The sequence below is a fragment of the Nomascus leucogenys genome, chromosome 11 (assembly GCF_006542625.1).
Source record: "Nomascus leucogenys isolate Asia chromosome 11, Asia_NLE_v1, whole genome shotgun sequence".
Lineage (NCBI taxonomy): Eukaryota > Metazoa > Chordata > Mammalia > Primates > Hylobatidae > Nomascus > Nomascus leucogenys.
The window spans coordinates 36,614,999-36,624,716 of NC_044391.1; positions in this window are offsets into that span (position 1 = coordinate 36,614,999).

The window sequence follows — 9,718 nt, forward strand, 5'->3', positions numbered from 1 at the left end:
TACATTGTCTACTATTTCTATTTGGGGGATTGTTAAAGGTAAAAATCAGTAAAAAGTGTTTACTACATAATGATATTGCTTTCTTTTATGACTCCAATGTCCACCATATGTCTCTCAATAAAAAATGAGACACAAATTAAAATCAATTTTCATTATATATCGCAATAAATAGTCAATTATTCCCAGTGTCTTAATTACATTACTCGTTTTATGTATTCCACTCTTCTCACCCCTCCTCAGCCTGCAGAACTCCTTCCTGGTTCAATCCCTATTAGTAGTACTTAGCATTATCCTGGGACATCCTGGTACTGCCCTTTTGGGGGAGTGGAATATACTGTTCCTGCCTTACCATCTCCTCTCTTTTTATTCAATATTTGGCCAGAATATGTTCTCAAATAACTCTCTAAGAAGGGAATTTTCCAGAAAAATATTCTGAGTCATTGCATGACTAAAATATCTTGATTCTAACTACTGACTTCATTGATAGATTGGCCGATATAGAATTCTAGGTTAAACTTCCTTGTCTTTCAGGCCTTTGAAGGCATTATTGCACTGCTTTCCTGCAGAGTAATCCTTTTGAGAAGTCTGAAACTCATTTACTGCATAATCTGTCTTTCTCTCTGGAAACACTTGGTTCCTTACTTCATGGAAATCTAGTGGTGATGTGTCTGGTTGTAGACCTTTTTTTGTTGTTTTGTTGTCCTGTTTGTATAAATCAGTGTTTATCTTTTGTTTTGCTGCTTTTTCTCCTCTATCTGGTGTTTCTTCGTGCCTCTTTCCATCTGAGAAAGAGGCTTTATTAAAAATGGCTGTATGTACTTGGTACGTAAGTGCAGCTTCTTGACTCTGACATTTAGATTTTAGGTGGACAAGAAGGACTGTTATGTAACATTTTGCAAGTAGTAAATACCAGAAGGAAGGAGGTTTTCTTCTAGGGTACTGTTTCAGTCCATTTTCTGCTGCTATCACAGCATACTACAGTATGGTAATTTATTTATTTACTTTTTAAGTTTATTTGGCTTATGGTTCTGGAGGCTGGGGAGTTCAAGACCATGGCATGAACATCTGGCAAAGGTCATCACATGGCAGGAAATGGCAGGCAGAGGGACGGAAGGGCACTCAAGAATGTGAGGCAGAGGAAAACAGACAGAACTTGTCCTTTTATAAGGAGCCCATTCCTGTGATAATGGCATTAATTTATTCATAAGGGCAGAGCCCTCATGACCTAATCACCTTTTAATAGTCTCATTTCTTAATGCTGTTACAATGACAAATTTCAGCATCACTTTTGGTGGGGACATTTGAACCACAGCATTCCTTCCAAAACTCATGTCCTTCTCACCTATAAAACACATTCATCCATCACAATAGGGGCCATAACATCAGTTGGGAGCCATCACAATAGCCCAAAAATCTCAACTTGCTATAGCATCAACCCCAAAGTCCATAGTCCAGAGTCTCATCTGAATCAAATATGAGTGAGACTAAAGGCACCCTTTATCCTGAGGCAAATTTCCTCTAGCTGTGAGCCTGTGAAATCAAACAAATGATCTACTTTCAGAATATAATGGTGGGACAGTCATAGAATAGACATTCCCATTCTGAAAGCGAGAGCTATGCAAGAAGAAAGGGATGACTTGTCTCAAGTAAAAAACCTAAAAGGGAAAGCAATATTAAGTCTTAGAGCTCCATATCCTAAATTCTGAGAACACACTAGGGCAGGGGTAGAGGTCCTGAGGTCTCAGGCAGCCCTATCCCTTTAGTTTCACCGGGCTCAGCTCACAATTTCTGTCTCTTGGGTTGAACTTGCACACTTGTAACTCTACATTTCTGGGGTCTCAGAGAAAACCCTACTCTCATGACTCCTCTAGGCACTGCCCTAGTGGAGACTCTGTGTGTCTCTGCGCCTGCAGCAGGTTTCTGCCTGAATCCTCAGGCTATATGTGACATCATTTGAAATCCAGGTGGAGGCAGCTATACCACAGAGCTTTTGCATTCTGTAAGCCTGCAGAATTATCAACCAGTAGACACTGCCATGGCTTTTACCTTCCAGAGCAGGAGATAAAGCCACACTCAAGTTCACTTCAACCATGGCTGGAGGGCCACAGGGGTACTGTGTTAGAACGAGGGGATGAGAGTCCCAAGATGGCTCTGAGTGGCAAACCTATGGGGCATTCTCTGGGGGCATCCCCCAAAACCATTTTGCCCTCCTAGAGCTCTGGGTTTGTGATGGGAGGAAAGCCTCCAAGATCTTTGAAATGCCTTTGGGGTCTTTATTTTATTATGTTGATGAGTAACACCTGGTCTCCTTCTATCCACAGTAATCTCTTTAGCAAAAGGCTCCTTTCTACACCTTTAGTGTTCTTTCTTGAATGTGCATTTTTATGTAGTCAGGCTACAAATTTTTCAAATCTTTCTACTTTGCTTCCCTTTTAATTAAAAGTACAGTCTTTAGGTTATTCCTTTGCTCTAGCATCTCACTGTATGCAGTTAAAAGTCACCGTACAGAAGCCTGAATACTTTGCTATTTTTTTTCATATTCCAGTTCCTCACTCTAGAATTCTGAATTTCATAAGGTCCTAGAACATGAACACAATTCTGCCAAGGTCTTTCCTATTTTGTAATAATAATAGTCTTTACTGTAATTTTTAATACTTTGTTCATTTCTGGTGAGGTGTGAGACCTCACCAGAATGTCTTACTATCCCTTTCTACCACCATTTTGGCTATGACCACTTAAGTGATCTCTAAGATTTAGACTTTCCCTACTCTGCTCTTCTGAGCCTTCACTATAATTTCACTTAATGCTTCATTCACAGCAGTCTAGGCCTTGTCTAGTCTGCTCTTCCAAATTCTTCCAGCCTCTATTCATTACCCATTTCCAAAGCTGTTTCCACATTTGCAGGTGTTTGTGACAGCAGCAGCCCTACTTCTCAGTATTTATTTTCTGTTTTAGTTCATTTTCTGTTGCTATCGCAGAATATCACAGACTGGGTAATTTATAAAGAAAAGTTTGTTTGGCTCACAGTTCTGGAGGCTAGGAAGCCCAAGAGTAGGGCACCAGCATCTGGCAAAGGTCATCCCATGATGGAAGGCAGCAAATGAAAGGGTGAAAAGGCTCACAAGCAAGGGATACATAGATAAAACTGGACTGAATTTATGAATTCAGCTCCTTTTATGTAAAGCCCCACTCCTGTGATAATGAACACACTCCCTCAATAATAGCATTAATCTATTCATGAGGGCAGATCCCTCATGACCTAATCACCTCTTAAAGGTTCCACCTCTTAATATTGTTATAAAGACAATTAAATTTCAACATGAGCTTTGGAGGAGACATTCAAACCATAGTATGTACCAATTCCTAAATTATTTAGAGCTCATTAGAGAAGAATTCTCACTTTTCCTTTCTAAGGAGGTATCATCTGGCTGTTATCATTTCATGCTAAGTGTAGAGAGGTCTTTCACATAAAATTTCAATTGATTGTTATTTTAATGCCCATATTTTATTCCTACTTCCTATTTCTATCAACTGAGACTCTTTAGGGACAAAACTACTTCCTCCTGAGCTAGTGCCCCTTCTACTCACATTCTTCACTGGACCCAAACGAAACTATTTTACCAGTCACTACCCATCTATGAATTGGCTTTCTAACTTCCAAAAAGCTTATATCTTTCTAATCATTTCCCTCTTATTCTACTTCTATTTTTGTTGTAGATACATACCTTTTATTCCATTGCTCTTAATGCAATAGGTTTTCAGAAAGAAGAGGAGATAAGCTTGTAGATTCAATATATTATATATATTATCTAAAACTGAAGCCTTCCATTGTTCCTTCTTTAATATTCACTATAACAGAAAAATTCTAGACATTTTGGAAATATTATTTTTGATGGTGGTGTTTTGCTCTGATTTGCTTTATATAGTTTTAGTATGTACAGCTCCTGAGAAAGCAAACAAGAAATATTTTTACTGCATTGATTGATAGTGGATGACATAGAACTCAGGGATTTCCAAAGGTTTTTAAGGGTGGTGCAGATAAAATCTGTAATCTATTATTATATATGAAACATATATTGTGCACTCATACTGATAGCAGCATTATTCACAATAGCCAAAATGTGGAAGCAACCCAAGTGTCCATCCACAGATGATAAGGACAAACAGAATTTGGTATATACATCAGGAATATCATTCAGACTTGAAAACGAAGGGAATTCTGATACATTAATAAATCTTAAAAAATTATGCTAAGTGAAATATGCCAGTTAAAAAAAGGAAAAATATTACATAATTCCACTTGTATGAGGTGCATAGAGTCATCAAATTTATTAGACAGAAAGTAGAATGGTGGTTTCTTAGGTTTGGGGGAAGAGGGAAGTGGGCAGTTAGTGTTGAACGGGTATAGGATTTCAGTTTAGGAAAATGGGAAAGTTCTGCAGATAGGGTAATGGTTACACAACAACATAAATATATTTAATGCCACAGAACTGTGTACTTACAAATGGTTCGAATGATAAATTTTATGTTATATATTGTACAATAAAAATTAGTAAAAAAATTCAATAATACACTTTGTTTTTATTTACTTATTTTATTATTTTATTTGAGACAGATGTCACTCTGTTGCCCAGGCTGGAGTGCAGTGGCACATTCTCAGCTCATTGCAACCTCTGCCTCCTGGTCTCAAGAGATCCTCCCACCTCTGCCTCCCGAGTAGCTGGGACTACATGTGTGCACCACCACATCTGGCTAATTTTTTGTATTTTTGGTAGAGACAGGGTTTCACCATGTTTCCCAGGCTGGTCTCGAATGCCTGAGCTCAAGTGACCCACCTGTCTTGGCCTCCCAAAGTGCTGGGATTACAGGAATGAGCCACTGTGCCCAGCCTCAACAATACACTTTGTCTTAGTGGGTTCTCACATTGCTATAAATAAATACCTGAAATTGGGTAATTTATAAGGAAAATAGGTTTAATTGGCTCATGGTTCTGCAGGATGTAGGAAGCATAGTGGCTTCTGGGGAGGCCTCAGGAAACTTTCAATCATGGGGGAAGATGAAGGGGCGCATCTTACATGGCCAGACAGGAGGAAGACAGAGAGTAGAGGGAGGTGCTAAATACTTTTAAACAACCGTATCTCATGAGAACTCTATCATGAAAACACCAACGGGAGATATCCACCCCTATGATTCAATCACGTCCCACCAGGCCTCACCTTCAACATTGGGGATTACAATTTGACAAGAGATTTGGGAGGGGACACAATTCCAAACCATATTGCACTTTTTCTGTTCAAGTCTACTTTTTATTTTTTTTTATAATGATGGCATATATTAGCAATTGAGGAGGGGTCTGTCTTTATATGTCTATTCTATATTAGCAATTGAGGAGGGGTCTGTCTTTATATGTCTATTCTATCCTCTTGATATATTTTTCTTGCACCATTTTGACTTTAAAGAAAATAAAATTTTCTCATTTCCAAAGCCCACAAAATTGGAAGAAGATTCAAGTAAATGGATCTTAACTAACATTCACCATGCCCCATCCTTTCTGCAGGGTGAAAGAACAATAGACAAGGTGTGTGAAGTTTCCAACTATGAATGTTCTTATTACCTATCATAATATTCTGATACAATTTACAATAGACAAAGTGTTAATTTTATGCTTAATATGAACCACTGTTCTTGAAAAATGCAGGCAATATTATCAACTGCATCCTCACTTAAAGAGAATTGTTTGCCTACTGTCCTTAGCTTTCAGTTCAGTAATCTAAGATTCTAGAGTCAACACTTCTGGTTCTTCTTCAGATTCTTAACATTTAATGACCACCTGACTTTTAGAAAGTTGCTTACACTCTGTAAGTCTCAGTTTCCTCAAGTGTAAAATGGAAGTCATCGCTACTTAAGAGAGTCAATGTGAGGATTCAATGAGTTAAGACACATGATGATGAATTGGTAATCTGTAGCATCTATCACCTTTTTAGGTCAAACTGCGATTAGAGAAAATTAAACCTTTAAGCATCAAATAGTTGTATTCAAATAAAAAATATATAAAAGAAATTATTTTAATGTCATGAGAGACTAAACAAACATAAGAGTTTTAATAATTTTGGTTTGTTAAACACAGAAAATTTGATAATTGTCCCTTCCCAAGCACAGTTTTCTATAAAGTGATTGTTATTGTTAAGCACATTTTAATTAGGCAGAAATACTCAGCATGTTTTAATAAATTGTTAAAAACTATCTCCTGGGAAAGTACCCTTTTATTTAATTTAATCTCTTCATCTCCATCAGTCTGAATATTTTAACAAATACCATATACTCAATATTTATCAAAAGTCTCAATGTAAATTCTAAAAAACGAGAGTGCCCATTTGAACTTGAATTCCTAAGCTTTAAAAGAAATTAAAATGTCATATTTCTTTGGAAAAAAGGAAAGTAAAAAATGTAAGGAAGGAAGGAAAGAAGGGAGGGAGGGACAAAGGGAGGAAAGAAAAGGAAGGAAGGAAGGAGGGAGGGAGGGAGGGAGGGAAGGAGGAAGGAAGGAAGGAAGGAAGGAAAGAAGGGAGGGAGGGAAGGAAGGAAGGAAAGAAGGGAGGGAGGAAGGGAGGAAAAGAAGGAAGGAAGGAAGGAAGGAAGGAAGGAAGGAAGGAAGGAAGGAAGGAGAAAAGGAAGGGAGGAAGGGAGGTAAGAAGGAAGGAAGGAAGGAAAAGGAGGGAAGGAAGGAAGGAAGGAAAAGGAAGGGAGGGAGGGAAGGAAGGAAGGAAAAGGAGGGAGGGAGGGAAGGAAGGTAGTAAGGAAGGAAAAGAAGGGAGGGAAGGAAGGAAGGAAGAGAGGAAGAGTGGGAGGGAGGGAAGGAAGGGAAAGAAGGAAGGAAGGGAGGGAAGGAAGGGAGGGAAGGAAGAAAGGAGGGAAGGAAGGAAGGAAGGAAGGAAAAGAAGGAAGGAAGGGAGGGAAGGAAGGGAGGGAGGGAAGGAAGGAAGGAAGGAAGGAAGGAAGGAAGGAAGGAAGGAAGGAAGGCGAAACAAAAGAAGGAGGGAAGGAAGTATAAGGGAGTTGTGAAAGCTACAATTGAATTGTTTTATTGTGCAAGTACATCTTCTACTACATAATGGTGGCACCGATAATAAAATAAAATCTATTCTTTCAAAAATATATTTTTCAGAATATAAAGAAAAAATATTCGTATAAGGTTAACATTTATGGAAGTTTTTTTATATTCACATTCTAATATGGCCTACTTAATTTTTCTTAAATGCCTCCAAAAAGACCATCATCTTATTCTTCAATGTTCCATTTCAGTTAAATATTGATTTTAACTAATTTGATTATACTGTCTTTCAGAAAAATAAATATAAACTAAAAGATATAATATATTTGAATTAGAAAATCTAAGGTACTTGTTTTACTGGCCTTTCCACTTGCCTGCCTGGTTTTGACAGTAAGTACATTAGGTTTCAATTTTGTTCTAACTTTAGAACAAATATTTGTCAAAAAAAACTACCTATGAACATATTTCTGTTTCTGGTAGGTAAATGAATGAGGTCTAAAATCCCTGAACGTGCTTGACATCTCCTAAACCACATACTTTGGTACTAGGTGATCTATGGCCCTAGGATAAGTGGTTCTTTCATGAAAAACTACAGGGCTTCTGTCTCATGACTGCCAGTCGGCATCCTAAGGAGGCAGTCCTGCTCACGGAGGCCAGGTGTCAACCAGAAGGAGAGAAGGCAGATGATTTGTCTGAAACTTAATCATAGCCAGCCTTAGAACTTTTTGTTTGAAGATTGGAGTCCAAAACCCTGGCTCACTAAGGCACTGAACCACAGGTGAGGAGTGAAAATCACAATCTATAAAGAATATGTGCCTTGTTTTCTAACAGAATAAGGTTAATGGATTTTCAGTGCCACGGTACTTGAGACTCATTAAATTGGCCTAGAATCAAAATTAATTAAGCAGTTTCCAAAAGTTCGAGGTATGCTTCTCATCCAGTCTTCTAAGTATAGCTCTGCCTCATATGATTTTCAAAACTCTGTATACAGAATTTTAATTATCTTCTTACAAAAGCTATTTTGTGGGCAAGATGTCTAGTTATACCTGTTGTAGACTTAAAACAAATTGACCCACAAAGCTCATCTATGCGCATTTGATAGGTACATAACTATTCTTGTCACTCTCAAATACCTTGGCCATTGCAGTCGGAGACTCTCCCCCTTATTGGAAAAGTCAACTCTAAGGCTGGTTATTGCTTCAGTAATACTCTGTTGGTAATAAGCCACTTTGTAAAGCTTTGTTCATGAGTTCCAGAGAGCATTTGGCTTCCAACAATACAAAGGACCACTGCGAGCATTTTTGGTCAGTTTTGATTGAATGCAGATTGCAGGATTGTTTTGCTAGACCACATTACTCTTTCAAATGTTTCTTCAGTAGTTGCATATTACTTTCTAATGATAATCATTTGCATTTCCAGAGCCCTTTGGCTCCTGATGTTTTACAGTGAATTTCCTCAGAATCCATCTCTGTCTTCACTGTGCTTCCCTCTGGGTTAAGAGGAGGCCTGTAGCTCCGAGTCTTTCGCAAGGCCATATTAACAAATGGCAGCGAAGAATGAGTAGGAAGAAACCCATGAAAACCACCCAACTTAGGCTCTATAGAGGGTGATGTGCAAAGTAGAGTGTTTCTCATAGTTGCAGAAGGAAAGAATTCTAAGAGCATGCTATGAATTCTATTTCATGACATTTAAAAATTGTTTTTAATATAAATTTTATAGCTCTTAGACTTCTTATATAACCCAAAAGGGTAAACTAAAGGTTAGGCAATTCAGTTGGATGTTTGGGCCTAACCAGATTCCAGTTTTCTTTCATTGTCTACCGCCACCGCCCCCGCATGCTTCCTTCTCACTCCACTTCTGGTGGTCCCGGCGCACTCTGCAGATGTTTCTCCCACACAATGGAAACATGCCCTAATGTGTCCGTGGACTTCCAGGCTTGGCTCATATGGGAAAAGGAAAAATTGGAGAGAAAGAATACGTTTCTGGATTGGTGTTATTTCCTTTCGTGCCTTTCAAAAGTACTGAAATAGAGAAGAAATTTAATTTAGACCTATTCACCTTTTCCCACACTGCTAGCCATGTAAATGGTTTATAAGATAATTTTCTTTTTAATTTAAAAATGTCAATAAATACGTAAGTGAACCTTGTCATTCAGTCTTTCAGACGTCTCAAGATAGCTATCTGATGTTAGAAAATTTTATAGAATTGTGTCTATGTTTCTTGCTTTAAAAATAAGAGTTGCTATCAATGCATCAGTTACTTTGAAAATTAGAATATCTATGGTTTATTCTACATTAAGCTTAAATACTGCATCCTGTAATTTTCAAATAATTTTCATTAAGAGATATTCTTCCCTGTTTGCACATTGCATATGGGACACCAGTATGCTGAAAAAACAGGACTCATAGATAAAAAAGGAAAATAACGATTTGCATTTCCTCCATTGCCTCTCCAGCCTCTCTGTAGAGCTATTTTTTGTCCTTGGATGACATCTTGGGCAGCATCTGTATTTTACATGTCCTTTGATAAAAATCCTTTCATCACGTTAGTCATAAAAAATATTCTCCATTCAGAAATTAGCATGCCAGTGTCCATATTTGAAAAGCAAACTTCATTAGAGTTTCTCCCTCTCCAGTACCACCCCTTCCCCAATTTGCCCTGCTGCCA